The 18,517-nt window shown below is 46.0% G+C and overlaps 1 protein-coding gene across 2 annotated transcripts in view; it reads right to left on the minus strand.

The window, feature by feature from the left end:
* The window catches only part of Myo16 (myosin XVI), a 537,302-nt gene that overhangs the window by 417,397 nt on the left and 101,388 nt on the right, over positions 1-18,517 (minus strand). The gene's annotated exons all lie outside the window — the stretch shown is intronic.

The raw sequence follows: 18,517 nt of genomic DNA on the forward strand, positions 1-18,517 counted from the left end.
TCCTCTGTATAAATCCAAAAGATTTAAAATCAGCACACTACAGCGACACAGCCACATCAGTGTTTATTGCAGCACAATTCACAACAGCCATGAAGCCAAGCTAGGTGTCCTTCAACAGATGAATGGATATGAAATGTGGGACATTTAGACAATGGAGTCTCACTCAGGCATAAAGAATAATGACTGAAGGCATTAGCTGGATGGAAATGGACGGGGTCAGGGGACTACCATGCTAAATGAAATTCCCCAAAGGTCAAATGTCAAGTGCTTTTTTCTGATATATGGAAACTAATTCAAAATGGGAGGGGGGGGAGGTTAAAAAAAGAACAGAAGAAAGATCAGTGGAGTAGATAAAGAGAAAGGAGGGAAGGCAGCAGGGAACGGACAGGGAAAGGCAGTGGAATGAATCTGAGCCGACTCTCCTCCATACATATGTGATATACCACAGGGGATCTGCCCGTCATGCACACCCACAAGACACGAGTTAGGGAAAAACCTGTAAGTATAGAGCAGAAAGACCAGCTGATTAGGGGAAAGGGAAGGGGGAGGGAGGAGGGGAGTGAAAGGAGAAGGAGCGGGGACTGGGATTAGAACATTTATGTTCTGTGCTTTTATAATCATGTCAAGTGGATCCTATTACTATATATCCTGTATGTTCCTTTTAGCTAAAAAGAAACTGTAAAAAAGAAAAAGAAAAAAAGCTATTGGATGTGAGGGAAGAGGTGCATTGCTGGTGGGACTGCCAATTGGTGCAACCATCACAGAAAGCAGTGTGGAGTTTCCTCCAAATGGAAACCACCACAAGACTCAGCTATCCCACTCCTTGGCTTATACCCAAAGAACTTAAAATCAGCATACTACAGTGATGCAGCCACATCCATATTTATAGCAGCTCAATTCACAATAACCAAACTATGGAACCCACATAGGTGCCCTTCAACAGATGAATGGATAAAGAAAATGTGGTACATATACACAATGGAATACTACTCAGCCATAAAAAAAGAATGAAACCATGGCATTTGCTGGTAAATGGATGGAGCTGGCGAATATCATACTAAATGAAATAACCAATCCCCAAAAGCCCAAGGCCAAATGTTTTCTCTGATACTGTGGATGCCAATTCACAATGGGGGTGGGGTAGGGAAAAACAGAGGTACTTTGGATTAGGTAGAGGGAAGTGATGGCAGGGGAGGGGATATGGGGAGAGGAAGGATAGTAGAATGAACCGGACATTATTACCCTATGTGCATAGATGACTTACATGACAGGTGTGATTCTGTATCAGGTACAACCAGAAGAATGAGAAGTCACTCCATTTATGTAGGATGCGTTAAAGTGCATTCTGCTGTCAGGTATAAATAATCAGAATGTATAAAAATTGTTAAAATAAGTTATAAGCTGAGAAATATACTTGGAGTCCATATATCAAACCACCTAGAATATATAAAACCTCAAAACTCAACAGTGAAATCTATCCCATTAGAAAACACAAAATGCATTGGAGACACGATTCTCGGAGACATAGGACAAGTGCATGAGGGGAGACGTCCATCGTCACTAGCCCCCAGAGAGACGTGAATGAAGTCACAAGGACCGGCACACACTCCTCTCCTGGGAGCTAAAATTAAAAGACAAATAGCAACAATGCCCGAGGCTGACGGCGGAGAGCCGCTGGACCACGCTGCAGATGCGGCTGGTGACATGCTGCAGCCACTCACAAGGAGAGTCTGGCACTTTCTACACTGTGTGGTGACAGTTCTGATGAGATCCCACAGCTCGTGGGGACCACTTAGGATGGTTCTGGCCGCTGAGGCCCGGCCACCCCCGGGGGCGGCAGGAGCCCCTTCCCCCCCAGCTGGGCTGCGAGGGATCTGCCGGGAATAGCCACTGTCTGGGGCTCTGCCCGCTGTGCCCTGCAGCCCCAGGACATAAAACGCCGACAGTGCCGGGTGGGTCAGCCGTTTTCTGCGCTGGTCATTTGTGATGTTTCATCTGGAGCTTGGAGGATGTGGTTTCTCCTTCATGAGTGGACCCCGCAAAGCTGAGACGAGTGCGCCCCAGCCGCAGGCCCACCGTCTTCCCGCTACAGTCGGAATGGATAGTCACTGACCAATTTTGCCCCAAAGAAAAGTGAATAATCAGAGGGAAATATGTACATAACAGTTTTCCTGGTGAAAGGGAATATGATCTGGAAGGAAGACTCTGTTCGTGTGGATTACACTTCCATCACATGAGCTGGCGTCTGCAGATCAGGGAGGCTGGGTCAGGACCTCCTATGTCCCGCACAGTGAGCAGAGGCAGCGGTGCACCCCAGACCACTGCGCTCCTGGTCACCCAACCCGGCTACCCCTCGCCTGGCTCCTAAGGTCTGGGCAGCACAGGGACTGGAAGGCGTCACCTCCATCTCATTGGCCACCGTCACTGAGCCCTACACAGGGGCACAGAAGCATGTCCTTTGACTGAAAGGGGGCAACTGCATGGTGTGGTTCCGACTGGGTTGGCTGCAGGCAGTACCAGGACCCCCTGGCTGTGGGGCCCTGGCTGCTCTAAGCCCCCAACCTTGCACCTGGGGGTTTCTATGATGAGAGTCCCCCTGTGTACCCTGCACCTGGACGTTCCTCCCACACCGTGCTTCTGACATAGTTTAAGACACATGACATGTGTCCTCTGGTGTTTTCTACTAATGTTCCTAATGGACATTGAGAGAATTGTGTCTCTCACAGATGCAACATTTATACACATTGAACACATCTACTGCTGTGAGTTTTCAAAAGTAGAAAATAATGTTTAAAGCACAAGAAATAAGACACACATGAAAAAGAATGACTTTGGACCCTTATTTTACACCATGTACAAAGATTAACTCAATGTGGATTATAGACTTGAGACTGTAAACTCTCTGAAGAAAATGTAGGGAAAGAGCTTCATGGAATCAGACTGGGCCATGATTCCTTGGGGTTGGCATGCAAAGCACAGAAAACAAAGCATTGAACTCCATCAAATTTAAACATTTTGAGTGTCAGAGGACACAAATAATTGAGTGAAAAGACAATCTACAGAATGAGAGAAAATATTTGCAGGTCATATATCTGATAAGGAGTTAATATCCAGAATATGTAAAGAACGCTTACAACTCAACAACAAAAACCAAATAACAAGATTTTTAAAATGGGCAAAACCCTTGACAGACATTGCTCCAAAGATGATAAACAAATGAGTAATCTGCACACAGAAAGATGTCCAAGATCCCTAATTATAGAAGAATGGGAAGGCAAAACCACAATGCAATAGAACCTCAAGTTCACAATGGGACTGCTACTGAAGCAACCAAAGATGGGGGCTGGTGAGGATGGAGACCCTGGGACCTCCTCGCTGTTGGTAGAATTACAATAGGAAAGTTACTAGGGAAAACTTTGGAGTCCCCTCTGACACTAGCTTATCATCTTAGACTTTTACTCCAGGGTATAGATCTAAAAGAATCAAAAGCCAGGTACTAAGCAGGTATTTCCACACCCATGTTCCTAGCAGTGTTACAACAGCATGAGGTGCAGGCACCCAGAGTCCACAGCCCAGGGACCCACAGGACAGGTGCACACAGGCAATGTTACTCAGCCTTTCCAGGAAGTCCTGAGCCCTGCTCCTGCAGGGGTGGACCTGGGAGGCATCTTGCTAGGTGCAAGGAGCCTGTCACTCAAGGATGAATACAGTAGGGTTCCACTATCACTCCTCAAAGTGGCCAAACCCTTAGCATGGCAGCTCCAGGGACTGAGGGAACTGGGAGCTGTTCAGTTTAAGTGTTTATGAAAATGGAACGGCAATCTTATCTTGTTTCCCACTTGATAAGAAGGTTTGTTATAAATGCTGATAGCCTAAGAGATGGCTGTCCAGGAAGGAAGGGCTCCTGCCCCACACAGGTGTGGCATTCACTCCCACAGGCGGTGTCTGCCCCCATCAACGGCACTAGCAGGAATTTTATCCTCAGAATCTGTTATTATAAAGAGCTTCCAGAGACTTCTGTTTTTACCGCATTTACAATGATCATGAGACAAAAGAACAACGAGGACTCAAAGACAAGAGTGTAATCAGTTTCAGCACACTCCCCCAGAGCTCCAGGAAGCCCTCGTCAGCCCTGGAGTCTTTGGAAAGAGCCAGATTTGAATGTCCTTGTAATCAAGCTGCACAAACATATCCCTCTCTATAGAGGCAAAAAGGTAGAATGGAATTCCATTTGGGCCTAGAGAAAAAGTAATCCGATGATTCAGTCCACAGTAAAGAAACTATTTAAATTAACCTAAGATTTAAATTCCTCTCAAGAAAATCTACAATGTTTTTCATGTTGCTACTTTGCTGCTATCGTGAGATTTTAAAAAGATTTATGGACCTAGAGGCTCTGTCTTGCATTCCCATCTGATTATTTGAGCATGTTTTCCTAGTGGGAGAATATGATGAATGCTGTCCTTTTAAGTTAAAATGGGAATAAAACACACATGACATAAACATTCCTGTATACATATATAAAATCTATATCTTTGCATCTCGATATGTGCTCTTCTACATTTAATACTTCCCTTGCAATATTTTTTTAATGACAAGTTACCTGATTATGATGAACAGCTCTTCCCTGGATATGGATTTACAGTCATCACATCTCCAGAATTCAATTCTGGGTAAAATAAAGCTGAAGATTGCCACCCTGATGCAAGGTCCCCGGCTCATTTCCTCAGCACACCCGGTGTCCACTGGATGTGGTTGACTGAGGGCCGGTACGTGCTGTCCTGGGCCCGAGGTTGCTCCAGAATCAAGGCGAGGTGCTAATACTCAGCACAAGGCTCAACCTGGTGGGCACAGCAGTGACTGGCCGGCAACCCCTCCACATCTGGGACCTGTGTGGCCACAGACCTGCAGCCCCACTTGTGGAGATCAACTGCATGATGTTAGGCCTCGCTCCATCACTGGCTGGGCACAAGGCTGACCGAGGGCTTCTCTTCCCCGAGTCTCAGTGACCTCACATGCATGAGGTGTGGCACAGGGCCTGCCTTAGCCCAGCACACCCCAGGAGGACTTCTCTGGAGAGGGTCAGCACATTCAGATCAGAACGGCATGGTGACAGCTGCTGGGTCTCGTGCCACATTGTGGACCTCGGGCCTTTCTTGTCCTGATGCCCCTGACATGCAAAGGCCATGCTCCCCTCCTGCATGGCTTAGGATTTGGAAATGCAAATTGCTGCCTTGTTCCTTCCAAAAGAGGGTGAGGCATTGGATTAAAACAGCTCCCATCAAGCTGGAGTCCCGGCCCAGACAGGTTGCCACTCAAAGGCGTTCTCTTGGGGTTCATACTCAAGAGAATAAATTCAGATCTCTACCCCAAATATACATTTTTTTTTTTTAACTTTTTGGTGCTCTGAACTCAGGGATGCTTAACCACTGAGCTACATTCCCAGCCTTTTTTATTTCTATTCTGAGGTAGGGTCTCACTAAGTTGCTTAGGCTGGCTTTGAACTTGTGGTCCTCCTGCCTCACCTCCTGGGCTGCTGGGATTTCAGGTGTGTGCCACCATGCCTGGCCCAAGTGAATACATCTTTGGATCTTCAACTATTGAACAACCTTGGGCTTTAAGTCCACATCGACCTGTGCCATCCTTCAGCTCTGGTTAGATGACACTCAGCTCCCTACTCCGGCCAGCCCAGGTATTGGACAGACCAGCTCCCTACGAGCACACCTCCCAGACAGCACAGCCTCCAGATCAGCACCCTGCGTCCCCTGTAGCTGACTCTCGTCAGATGGCCCCAGCGACCTTCAGTCTGCATCCTGAAGCCACATGGCAAAACGAACAGGGCCCGTCGCACACAGCAGGCCAACAGCACAGGCTTTCCACTAGCAACTCCTCTTTAAATTCCTTCCTCTTTAAGTCACAAGAGTGCACATGTCCATGCAACTCCAGTTCATGGTTGCAAGTAAATATTTTGGAAGGCATCTCATCATCTTCCTGAGCCTTGGAACGTTTTTATTTAACATCACTTTGATATAAAATATTTTCAGTCTTGAAAGGGACTGAGACAAAATTGAATTCTATAGTTAATATTTAATTTTAGCTTTATAATCTCTGCCTTTTCTCCCCTTTTTTGTTCTAAATATATTCAGGTATAAATAAGATGCTAAAATTTCTTTTTTTTTTCTAGTTTATATAGCAAGAAGTCTCACCTGATTAATCATTACAGGCTTTAAAACTTTATAGAAAATAAGGAAACACTATACTACAGGGTCACAGAAGGAGCTCATTTGATTATGTCGAAATAATATCCAATTCACCAGCATTATTTTGACAGATTATTCCTGTCACAGAACATTTTTGTAAGATAAGAGTCCACCACATCTTAAAGATAATTAATAAATACTACAGGACACCATTAGTTGATCATGAGTTGAAGAGAGGCAGGGGGTTGACTTAATGTCCCATGGATTCTATTTTCACAATTTTAATTACTTCCATCTAACGTAACATCTTCATGGTTGGTTTTCAATCAAAAAGAACAAAACCGTTTTTCAAAATATAAAATGAGGTTCGTAGCTTATCTGTGTGCCTCTGGAATCTTTGGAGAGATGTTCAAAATTAATTCACTCACCAGGGAAGGCAGTGTGTCAAACTCTACAATAAGCACAGATGGCACCTAAGTGGAATGGGTCGGGGGTCTCACATCCCAAAAAAGCAAAGCTTGAATAACAAAGCCTCCCCCCTTCATAAGAGGGGTGTCCTTCCTCTCATGGAAGGGCCACTTCCGAACCAGGCCGACTTGCAAACACCCCCTGGGAACCAGGAGGAATGGGGCTCCGACCCAGCAGGCAGGGCTACGGGCAGCAGTCTGAGCCTGGACAGGGCTGCAGCAGGGCAGGGCTGGCGGACTGATCTTGAGGACACTCCCGGGGCTTCCAGCCTCACTGTGTCCTCACCTCTCGGCCCCGGGAAAGGCTCTCGTCACTCTGCGTTGTGAGCCAGGAAGCTTCTTTCTCTACCCTCCAGATTCTGCCACTTGTCACAAGGAAAGAGAGGGTATGCAAGCTGTCATGGAGGAAGGGGACAGAGCGCTGGGCTGTGGTGCTCTCTGGGGCCATATCTCAGGCCGCTGCTCTGCATCGCCATGAATTCCACCCTAGGTTGAGCTGTCTCGTCTTTTGTGACATGGTGTGTTCTGCAGCCACAGCTGGGAAGGAGGACAGCCGCTGAAGGTCTTCCCAGAGTCTTGACAGGAGAACAAGACTCTAGTCCTTGTTTTGTGGGACGAGGAAGGAGGGTGGTACAAGGGGATCTGAGGCAGGAAGTGGGCAAGTTGGAGATCCTGAATGTTCTTACCACAGGAGGGTCTGTCTCAGGACACAGGATATGGCACGTTATTAAATCTCACAATGTTTGGGGGCCGTTTTCAACACTGAAAACTACTGTAGATAATATCAATTATTGGAGAATGATATCAGTCAAATTATATTGTTACATTGTATACATGAACAAATACGTAACAATGAGCACCATTGTGTACCATTATAATGCAGCAATTATCATGGGGGGAAGTATTAATTACCATTATGTGAACTGGTTACTTTTGATGATCATTTTTATTTATCAATATTATTGTGTCATTAACATGTCATATCATATTAATGTAAATTTGGCTTTAACATCAAGTCGAGTTTATTGCACAATCAGTCTTTCTTTGCCAGAGCAATAGCCCATCAGGGACGAGAAATAGCAGAAGATCCGTGAGGGCCACAGTCCTCCTCCTGTCCCCAATGAGCAGTCCCTGCCATCTGTTTTCTTGGGGTGCAGGGATGAGACACAAAACTGCTTGACACTGTAGTGCAGAACCACACTTAGCACCTTCTAAGATTTTAGAAAACTGTAGTGAAAGCACACCACTCATATTACTCTATTTATAGTCTAAATTGCTACTGTTATCTCCATCAGAAAGCGGGAGCTCAGAATCCCCGCAGTTTGTCTACAGGGCTGAAATCCTACTGGATTTTTAGGCTCCCGTGTTCTGGCATGTTCCTGTATATGAGCCTCACACTGATTGCTTTTCTGCAACAATGATAGATGCCCTGCTGAAGACCAGCTATGCAGGTATAGTTCATAAATGTTCATTTATGTTTGAATCCATACTTGAAGATAGAATTAAAACAAGGTAATAAAAAGTAGAAAGATATGTTAAATGTAGTATGTTTTAGGCTATTGCTTACAAATAGCAACTCAAGTTCATTAAGAATTCCTTTTCTATAAAGCAATTTAAAATATAGACAGATTATGGGCCTTCCATTCAAAAGTAGCATAATAACTAGTTATTTAAAGAAAAATATCCTTCCCATGTGTTAATATTCTAAAGTATGAATACATTTTAATATTCTAGCACATGGTTATCATCATTTAGATATGTGAGAGATACATCAATACATGAGTGGGTGGGTGGATGCATAAGAGACAGACAGACACATGGACACATGTTCCAAACATCTGTGAGCAGGCACCTGCATGGGGAGTGGAACGGAAGGAGCACAGGAGCCCAGGGTCAGAGCGGGAGGACCCCCAGCTTGACACCGTGGATGCCTCTGAGCTAACATTGCTGGACCGAATGCACCTGAAGGCCCATCTGCCACTCATTCCATCCTGTCCTCTGCTCACTTCAATACACCCTCCTCCTCTTCCGCTAAGAGCCTGTGCGAAGAACAATGGCCACTTGACTTCCCAGAACCCCGGGCTTCTGTCTCTGTCACTCCTCATTCTAGACAACAAATAATTCAGGTCTCTTAATTCTCTTTATTTGGGGGACCCCTGAGCCTCTGGCATTTAATCACTCTTCTCCATACCTTAACTCTTAGCAAAAGGCCTTTGCAGCCGAGTTAAAGCCGTGGCCAGCAGGGAGTAAGTGGGTGTGGTGCTCACTGCTGACCACAGGACTAGCAATGTCTTCCTCCTGTGTTTAATCGGCTTGCTTCACAGCACCCAGAGCTTCTGATTTTGCTTTTTTACCACAACTATCTGTGGAGGTGACGCATTGCTTGAACTTACCCCAGTGACCTCTAGACCGTGCCCTGAATGCCTAAGTCAGTTTAAAACTTGAGAGTTGAAGAATTATTTAGATGGACCCTGTGGTTTCAGGACACTTCTTTAGAAAGCAGCACCTGAATCAGTCTGTGGTTTGGAAGAGATGCTTCAAAGCACTGCACAGGAGGGCCATGGTCACCAATCCATCACAGGACACCACGTGTCTCATTCCAGCATTCATTCATGACAATTTGTGAAAAACAGTTTCCTGTATGCCAAGCCTCCTCCAAATCTGTGTTGCTGTTGTTATAATCATTTTCACTTTTCAAGCAATCGGGAAATGTCAAAAGACCACAACACACGGTCCCAACATGTAGCCCACCGTGATTTTTTTTTCAGTCTTGCTGTAGATCGGACAAATTATGGAGGGATTTCTGCACATGTGGAGGGAAAGATGGGTCTGAGATTTCAAAGATGTGGAGGCAGATGCATGCACCACCCGTAATCTACTTTGACACAGTGAATCAAAAACTACTCATGTATTTCCTGTCTTACAAAAGTGAAATCCTGTGCTCTACCGTCTTCTCCACCAATTGCCCCATCCCTGATTTTCTTTTCAGGAGCCAGAGCTTGCACGTGCTCAGAATGCTCATCGCCACCCGGGTGGTGCTCAGTCACTGCTGTGTGAATCCACCTCCACCTGTCCCCTGGCACCACTCACGGCCACTTTCACCAGTGACCTCCTTGTCTGCTACGTCAGCGATGCTCCCCAGGCACAGGCTGCGGTCCTGACCCCACCTGCCATGCTGCTCAGCACACCCTGCCAGTGGACACAGCGTCCCTCCTGATCTCGCCTGGAGACCTCACACCTGCTTTGTGGACACTTTCCCCAGCTGCCTTTCTAAAGGAGCTGACCTGAGCCGTCCTGCCTTGATGGTTGTTCCGCTCCTACAGCACCTTAATAAACATCCCACGTCTGCTGCAAATAGACACCACCCTGAGCTTCAGATTGGGGCACATAACTAAACACTGGATAGGGCTCCTTGGACATCATGGATTTGTCATGTCCCAACCTGTGTGCTTCACACCTGAAGTACAGAGGTCACACCAAGGACACAGGTGCTTGAGCAAGAATCCAAGTGCTGGCATTATATATCTGTGTTGTTTCCTCCTCCGTGACTCCTAAATCTGTCCCAAAGCCTGGGGCTCGTGGTACTTGATTCTCTCACATTCACCCACTTTCCTCCATTCTCGGGTGGCTTGGGGTATCTTAAGAGCCACCCAACTGGCCTCCTGGACTCAGTGGCTGCTCCTGCCCAGGGTTCTCTGCCCTTCATCTCTCTAGCACAAATCTTTGCTGTCTGTTCTCAGGGTGAAAGTGTTTCAGAGGCGTGGGCCTGCTTTCAGGAGACGTCTAAGCTCGGCTCATGTTTCAGAGTTCCTCTGGGATGTGGACATTCGGATGGGGAGGGAAGAGCACAGACACAGTCTGGACACCCCAGGCTGGCTGCGCTGGTTGGCAGCCCGAGTGGTCTGCTGGGGCTCTGATGGCGTCAGTCTGAAAACTCTTGACAAACAGCAGAGGCAGAGACATTTCTTGGGAATTCCCCAAACAAAGATGGTAGAGACGAAATGATTAACTTCAACAGGACCCGTACAGAGGAGAGAAGATGAGCAAGATGTCACCCAGAGCTCTCACTGTGATGGTGAAATGTGCCAATCCAGCCTTATAAAACCTCTTCAGTCAGACCAGGCATGGGACCCCCACCCCTCCACCCTGACCGAATCTGTCACCTGGACAGTTTCCTGACTGCCCCTCCCCAACCTCCCTCAATTCCCACTCTCCATGCTCTTGGAATGGCAGATCCAAACCCAGATCCAGTCACATGGCTTGAAGATCACTCAAGGAACAGACCCCCGGCAGAGGGAAGCCAGAGACAGCATCGCGGTTGTCCAATGTCCCACTGTTCCTTTATCGGCACGTGGCAGGGCCTTTGCTGGCTGTTGGAATAGACCAAGCCTCGATGCTGGGCTGCACCCAGCCTTCTCTCCCCCGTGCTCACCGTGAATCCCCAAAGGCCTCGCGCTCACTCCCAGAGCTGGTGCGCTGTGCGTGCTCTCCCCGGCAGAGCTGGTACTCCTCCTGTCTCCTCCCAGCGCCGTCACACGGAAAGGCATGGAGCTGCTTACTCACTCCAACCTCCCTCTAGACTGGGGTCTATTTAATCAAATCCATTGACTGCACAGAATCATGTCCGTCATGAGTGACAGGCACAGCAACAACGGAGAACTGAGCCAGGAGCCCCGAGGAGCAGAAAGGTCCTGTTACAACAGGGGGGTTAGGAGGCTAGCGATGGTCACCGGGTCCACCATGCAGTGAGGTAAGGCAGTGGGAACAACAAAGGGCGTGATGTCTCACTACAGTGATAACAGGGAGCCAGACTGCAGGAACGGGGGACAGGTGCCTGAGGAACACAGGCGGAAGACTCCTTCAAGAAGTTTGGAAGCAAAGGTAAGTGGTGCTGAGACATCAGCTTGAGTAGGTGAGAACTTTGTAATAAAAGGCAGCATCAAGTGTCCTTTTAGGAAGAATTAACCAAATGGGAGACAAAAACTTGAACTTTGAGAACCCTGATTTTCTGAGTTAACAATCCCGCCTCGGGGCCTTTGCACTTGCTATTTCCTCTGCAGCAGCTTCCTCCTGAAGATCTGCGCTTCTCCGACTCCTCCCTCCCTTTATCAAACACTCAGAAATGATTAATGGAAAGAGAATCTTCCCCACAGTCTACTTAGAATAGTTTCTTACCCTTAGTCTGCTCTAGGTCACTTATTAGCTCTTCAAACTCCTTCACTTCCTTCGTATCAGCTGCTGCTACACAGATTTTTTTTTTTTTTTGGTCATTTCTGTTCATTTACTTGCTCTTTGTCTCACTGGCATGGAGTTTCAAGACAGTAGTGACAAGAGCTGGCTTGTTTCTCAGGTACCTTAGTTCCAGTACTTGGAAGAGACCAGGCATTCAATAAGACTTTCCAAATGAATACATATGTGAATGGATGAACGAATGGGTGGAGGATGAAACAGAAGGAGACGAGTCCACACAGCTCAGCTGGGTCACTGTGGCCTGTTACGGCCCCTGAGTGATAGAGAGTGAGCCAAGATTGACAGTGTATGGAGCCTCCTTCACCAAGCTGCCTAAGGGGACAGCATCACATTAGAATGACAGATGTCAAGTGATAACATGGGTGTGAGACCCTCCAGGTACAATGACAATCCTTTAATAATGCAACGTCAACTCGTGATGCACCAAGATCCACAGCTAGACCCCGCCTCGCAAGCAGCCAGGGAAGTGTGCAGAAAGTCAAATGTACGGAAGCTGCACAAGTGCACGCGCGATTAAAATTTTATTATATTATGACCTATTCTTCAACTCTGCTTCTTGACTGATGTCACACGAAGGAGGTGTGTGTGTGTATAGTACATATGTATATACAGTGCATACATATACGCCCACATTTATCATTTAAATGTGTACATTATTTCACATATCTAAGGAGAGAGAGTTCTAAATGTTGATATGGACATAGATACAGGTGTCTAAGATTCGATGTTTTCCTTTAGCAGCACAGTTAATGGTCTCTTTCTTCATTCTCTCTCTTTCGTCTTTTTCAGCATTTGAGATTAAACCCAGGGAACCCTCTACCACTGAGCTATCCCCAGTCTTTTAACTTTGAGTCAGGGCTTCACTAAGTTGCTGAAGCTGGCTTTGAACTTATCCTCCTGCCTCAGCCTCCGGAGTCAGTGGGAATTTATATTTTCTTCTCAACTGTGTTATATCTATTGTTCCAGACATATAACTAGTATAAAAACATCATTTATTTTAATAGAATTTAATAAAATAGTGTTGACATCATGTACAAGAATCGGAAGTTATACTCCAAGTATGTATAATATGTCAAATATACTCTGTCATGTTTATCTAAAAAGAACAAAGAAAAAGAGGAAAAAAACAGTGTTGATAAAATTAACAAAGTGTTCTTTTATTATATATAATGATATAAAGGTAAGTATCAGTTTGAAGCAGTTTTGTTGTGTGTTGAAACTAATGTATTTAATAGACCATAAGAACTACAAATTAACAGATCTTATTCTGTTTTTTTTTTATTTTAAATTGCTGGATATGTTTTATAAAACACCCAACTTGGGATTTGTTTTTCTTTTAAGTATAGTTGAAATTCATTTAATATTGAATGGAAAAGAAAATATGTGAGATTTCCTAGGAAAATCAGGAGACTTTCAATCAGAGAGGATGGGCCTTATCATATGTCTACAAAGTCAGAGGAACCAAAAACTGCGCCTGGGACTAGACAAATGGATCGATGTGACTAACCAGAGCTAGAAGCAATTATATTTAAGAATAAAAAATGTGACAACAATGGAATTTCAATGAAGGTCGTACTTGTAGAAACAGAAAGGGAATAAAAAGTAACTCAGCCTCACATCCAACATACATGTTCAAAGATAAAAATTATCTTTACAAAGATAAAATTAACTTTAAAAGATAAGAATTATCTACTTCAAAGAGAAAATTAATCATTTGGCCTTAGGAAAATAGATCACAGAAAGCAACAAGTACATCCAAAATCCAGGAGAGAAGACCATTTTCCCCGCCATCAGTAGAAAGTTAGTGGCAAATAATCACCAGAAACACCGATAAAAGACTAAAACAGGAACTCTGCCTTCAGAACACCCTGACCCAGAGAAACTAGAATATTGCCTTACATGAAAGATTACATAGCACCAATAAGAAAAAGAGTTTTAAAAGAACAGTGTAAATAATGAAAGCAGAAATACAGCTCTTCCAAAATGGGGAAAACCTTAACACTAGGAAAACAAAACCCAGATGTCCCTGGAAATCATCTTTCAGCCACGAAGCTGCATCCTCGGGAGAGAGAGGCCTTCATGTTCCCACAGCTCATGAGACTCAAAATGCTACAGCTTATCAGAAAGATGTCTAGCAGCTTCTACAAAACCCAACCAACACGTGCCATTTCATTCAGCATTCCTGCTGTTGTGAGTCAAATCTCTTCTAACAAAAGCCAAAATATTTAGCTCTAATGTTTTAATACCTGTCAAAAAGGGAAGGATTTAATAAATGGTTTAATAAATGTGGTAGAATATGACACAGTTTTCAAGTGTCCGAAAAGAATATTTGGGTATATTATTTTGGGCCTAAAAGGACGTCCCTGTTGTTGAGGGAGAAAGAGGGGCCTGTAAGAGGGCCTCTGGGCCCTCAGTACTGACGCGTGTAAGAAGACGCGGGTGACGTTTGAAGCTGCAGGAGAGCACGGGGTCCTCGGGGGAGGGAGGTGTGGAGGCCAGCCCTGAACGAGGAAAGGAGGCAGCAGTGGAGGCAAAGGAAGTCATCAGTGAAGTCGGGGAGCATCCAGAGCGCCAGGGAGCACGAGGCGTGGTCAGGTGAAGTCAGCTCAGGAGGTCTCCCGTGCACCGAGCCTTGCCACCCAAGGTGGTTTGCAGTGGGCTCAGGGAGTCGTGAACGGTAGGTAGCAAGAACAGAGCCACAGGCAGAGACGGGAGCAGAGAGCTAAGGCACACATGCAGGCCACCTTCACGTGGAAGCCATCTGTCCAAGCACACCTACGACGTCAAAGCAAAGGGTGGGACTCCAGGGACTAGGGGACCCATGGAGTCAGCCATCTGATTATGTGAAGGTGGGCACATAGGGTCACCTAGTCACCTGACGGAAATGCTGGAAGAGAGACTGGTGACGCAGGAGAGAAAGGGGGTGGCAGAAGAAGGAGGGAAGACTTTGGGGAGGCGAGAGTGGACAGGACCAAGGGTACCCTGGCTCTCGGCGGGTACGGGGTGGGCCATTCACAGGGCAGAAGAGGCGTGGGCAAGGAAGGTGCGTAGGCAGACGTCTGTGAGATCCAAGGCTCACCTCATCTGGATGTTTCTGCTTTGCACTGTGGGGAGCAGAGGGCAGGCAAAGGCTGTGGGCAGCAGCGCTTGTGCAAGGTCAGCGTGCAGGAGAGCAGTATCCACCTGCCTGCTGGAGACTTAGGATTCTGACTCTAAAAGGAAATCACTTTGCTTTCCCTCTGATGACCTTCAAGATCATCCAGCTTCTTTGGTGTGAGGACAACACCCTGGCAGACTGGGTTCAGCCTGCGGCAGGCATTTGCCACTTGAGGGAAGCAGAGGGCACTGCGATCAAGGCCTGGTGACTTGGGGTTGGCCCTGCCTGTGAACTGAGCAGAGTGCCAGTTACAGGGAAGGGAGGGGCGGAGGGTCTGTGCATGTCCAGTGAATGCACAGCTGCTGCCCTGCAGGTGGACAGGTGCAGTGTGGGGCAGAGCAGAGCAGGCCTTTAGTGGAGGTAGCATCCTGAGAATCAGGGACAAGAAGAAAAGAAGGGTGACCCGCTTACTATGGCATATATCAAGCTTTATGCCTCAGTTCATTCTTGGTTGAATCAGCAGCCAGGAGAATATCCACGTCATCCTACTTTAACCTAAACCTATTGCAAATAGTGCTTCTCTGAACCCAGGTGCTCAGAGAGCTGAACCAGGAGAAAAGGGCTGGGCAGAGTGGCCCCAGGAGGCAACTGGAGCAGACTGAGCAGGTAGACTTGTACCTTTGCTCCTGTTTGCTAAGAGAGAAACAGAAGCAGAGCTCCAAGGTCATACAGAGCAATACAGTTAGGAGCCCATTACTTCCTGGAGTTGCATTTCTCATTCCTCCATGAACCTCAGCTGAGCCATCTGGCCAAGTTCATGTTACCTCTGACCAGGGCAGACGCGGTGTGGCCAAGGAGGAGTGCATACGCAGACACAGGCACAGGACTGAGGTGGGCTCTCACTACAGATCCACCTGAAGGTAGTCATAGTCACAGAAATAAACGAAACATCTGTATTTTTGTAGAAGTGGTCTTAAATTATCTTGTTACAGCCACAATAAATTTCTGGAGCTTAGCTTTTACATTCTATATAAAACATACTGAACCTAGAATTCAGTCCATCCCCTGCAATCAGAAAATGATAAGGATCTAAGCCATTTATTTCTATGAATATCCTCTTATGCTGCCTAAAAGTTTTCCTCCTATGACTGTGAAAGTAAAATATCTCCATTGTAGGCCATTTTGAAAATAGAGTGATTTCTGAAAATCACATAAACTCATAAACCCGAGATACCTCAGGTAGATTGACAGGAGACCTTTTGCACACAGGTGATTTAACACTGAGTCCTGAGCACTCCCCAGGCGACTGAACGTTCCTGGTAAACAGTGATCTTGGTTACCCGACATTGTGGGAAGCCTTCCTTCCTCTGTGCCCTGTAGCACATGGGACGCGGTGGCCACTCACTGCAGGAATTCCTACCCCTGCCCTGGAATTCAGCCACTCCCTGCTTTGCCTCCTGTACGCGGTGATAAGCCAAGGCCAGAAGGAAGAGAGGAGGTGATAGCAATGAGGTCAAGGGAGGTGGGAGGGAGGGTAAAGAGTGGAGCAGCTGGGCGTTGCCTGTGGATTGGCTTGGCAGGGACAGGGAGCCAGCCGGGGGTCTCGTGCACCAGGAGCAACCACTAACTCGCACACCAGGGTGCTTATCAGTAAACCTTCTCAGACCACAAATGGCCTTGCTTTACCTTCATAGGAGAACTACCCTTTGGATCCAGCTGAAGACTCATTCTGAGCACTGTAGGAATCCCTCAGCTGGCTCAGCACCAGGGACATTGACCTTCTGGACTCCTGGGGGCCCATCTCACCACCCTGCAGAGGGGCAAGCCCTAGGTGAGGCTCACACTTCCCAGTGTCTCCCAGGCCTGCTACATACACTCACTCAGCTCGGAAGAGGAGAAGCCTTAGGCAGCAGTGCCTGACGGCCTGGATAAATCCATCAGGAATGTTTTATCAAAGCATTTGGAACATTTTCACGAACAACAGTTATTAATTTTTCATTAATGAAAAATTATTCATCCTTTAAACCATTAACTCAGATTTCATCTCTTATACTGATGATTCTAAGAATGACCCCAAAGGCTTCCATTGACTAAATAGCCTCACTTCTTTTAGTTTCCTGTAATTCTGTACTCAAACAATCCAACTCAACAAAAAGTAAGATGAGGCGGGAAGGGTCACTTTACAGGTTGGATGACCAACAGCCCCCACCCCCCCATGTCTTTGTCACTCTGTCCCTTTTGCTTTGCCCAGCTTCCTCAGCTGCCGTCTGCCAGGTATGTTCATTTTCCCAAGTGAGTACCCAGTTTCCTCATGGGAATGATGCAGAGGGTTTTAGGAATTTCCTCCGCAGAGGCACAGACAGGAAAATAATGGCATTGAGTTGGTGCAGCAAAACATGAGAAGCGACATGAAAACCATCCGAGAGCGCTGTCCAGTGTGTGCCACGCACATGATAACCCCAAGCTGCACGAGGTCAAACAAAGGACAGTACGTGACACTTAAATATACTGCATGTTCCCAATATTTAGTAATCAAAGAGCTCATCTACAAACTTACAAGCTGATCAGTGCATTCTTTTTGGAGTTAAAATTGTCCTGCCAGCTTTAAAAGCACTCTGCTTTTGGCAAGCTAAAGAGTAACATTTTTATCATCAATAATTACAGAGTTGTAATTCCTGTTTTCATTCTCCTCCAAAGACAAGAGAAAGTCATATATTCTCTCTTTCTCAATCATTATTTAGTGTCCTCTAGAAGAACACTCAACATTCATCTGAAACATGTGTTCCCTTCACATGTTACCTACTTTAACATTGTGGTGACCTTTGCCAGCAAAACCTTAATCCTACCAGGAAACCATTTTCTAAAAATGTCATCTGTCACTTTAAGATCATGATATAAAGGTACAGAAGTTTTCAGAAGTGCTATAGAGGAAAGGAATTGAATCTACTGAGCCACTTTTGCTGTAAATATGTCTTCCTTCTCATTACCATCCGGAGGGGTCTAGATGCAGGTATCAGCTAGCTCAGGAAACCCTGCTGATATTCAAGCTATGAAGAAATCCTCAATGAGCATATCAGGAAAGCCGGTGACAAACTATTTTTCCACCAGCTGAACATCAGGGGACAGCATTTGGTACAGTCACTAGAAGGTGCACAGCCCAAGGACAAAAGTTCACAGTCAAGGATAACCCTGAAGATCAAGCTCACGAGGCAGCATCAAATGCAGGCTGCATCAGGGAAACTCTAGAGGAAACACGTAACTACACGACTTCAGACATGCATTTATAATCACATTCTGTGCACTTTATTAATATGCACTGATGCCCAGAAATATTTTATAGGATTTCTATGTCTTGCTCTCCCCACCCCTTTTTGTTGCTCTACATATCTTTAAAAAATAAAGCTAAAGTTTTAAAGATATCTGTACTACAGCAATTGGATGAATATGGAATCATTTCACAATCAGAAATTAAAAGAAAACATATTCAGCCTGCATGGCTTTCCGAG

The sequence above is a fragment of the Marmota monax genome, unplaced genomic scaffold (genome assembly GCF_021218885.2).
Source record: "Marmota monax isolate L192 unplaced genomic scaffold, Marmota_monax_Labrador192_F-V1.1 WCK01_AAM20220418_F8-fsc00026, whole genome shotgun sequence".
NCBI classification, from domain to species: Eukaryota; Metazoa; Chordata; class Mammalia; order Rodentia; family Sciuridae; genus Marmota; species Marmota monax.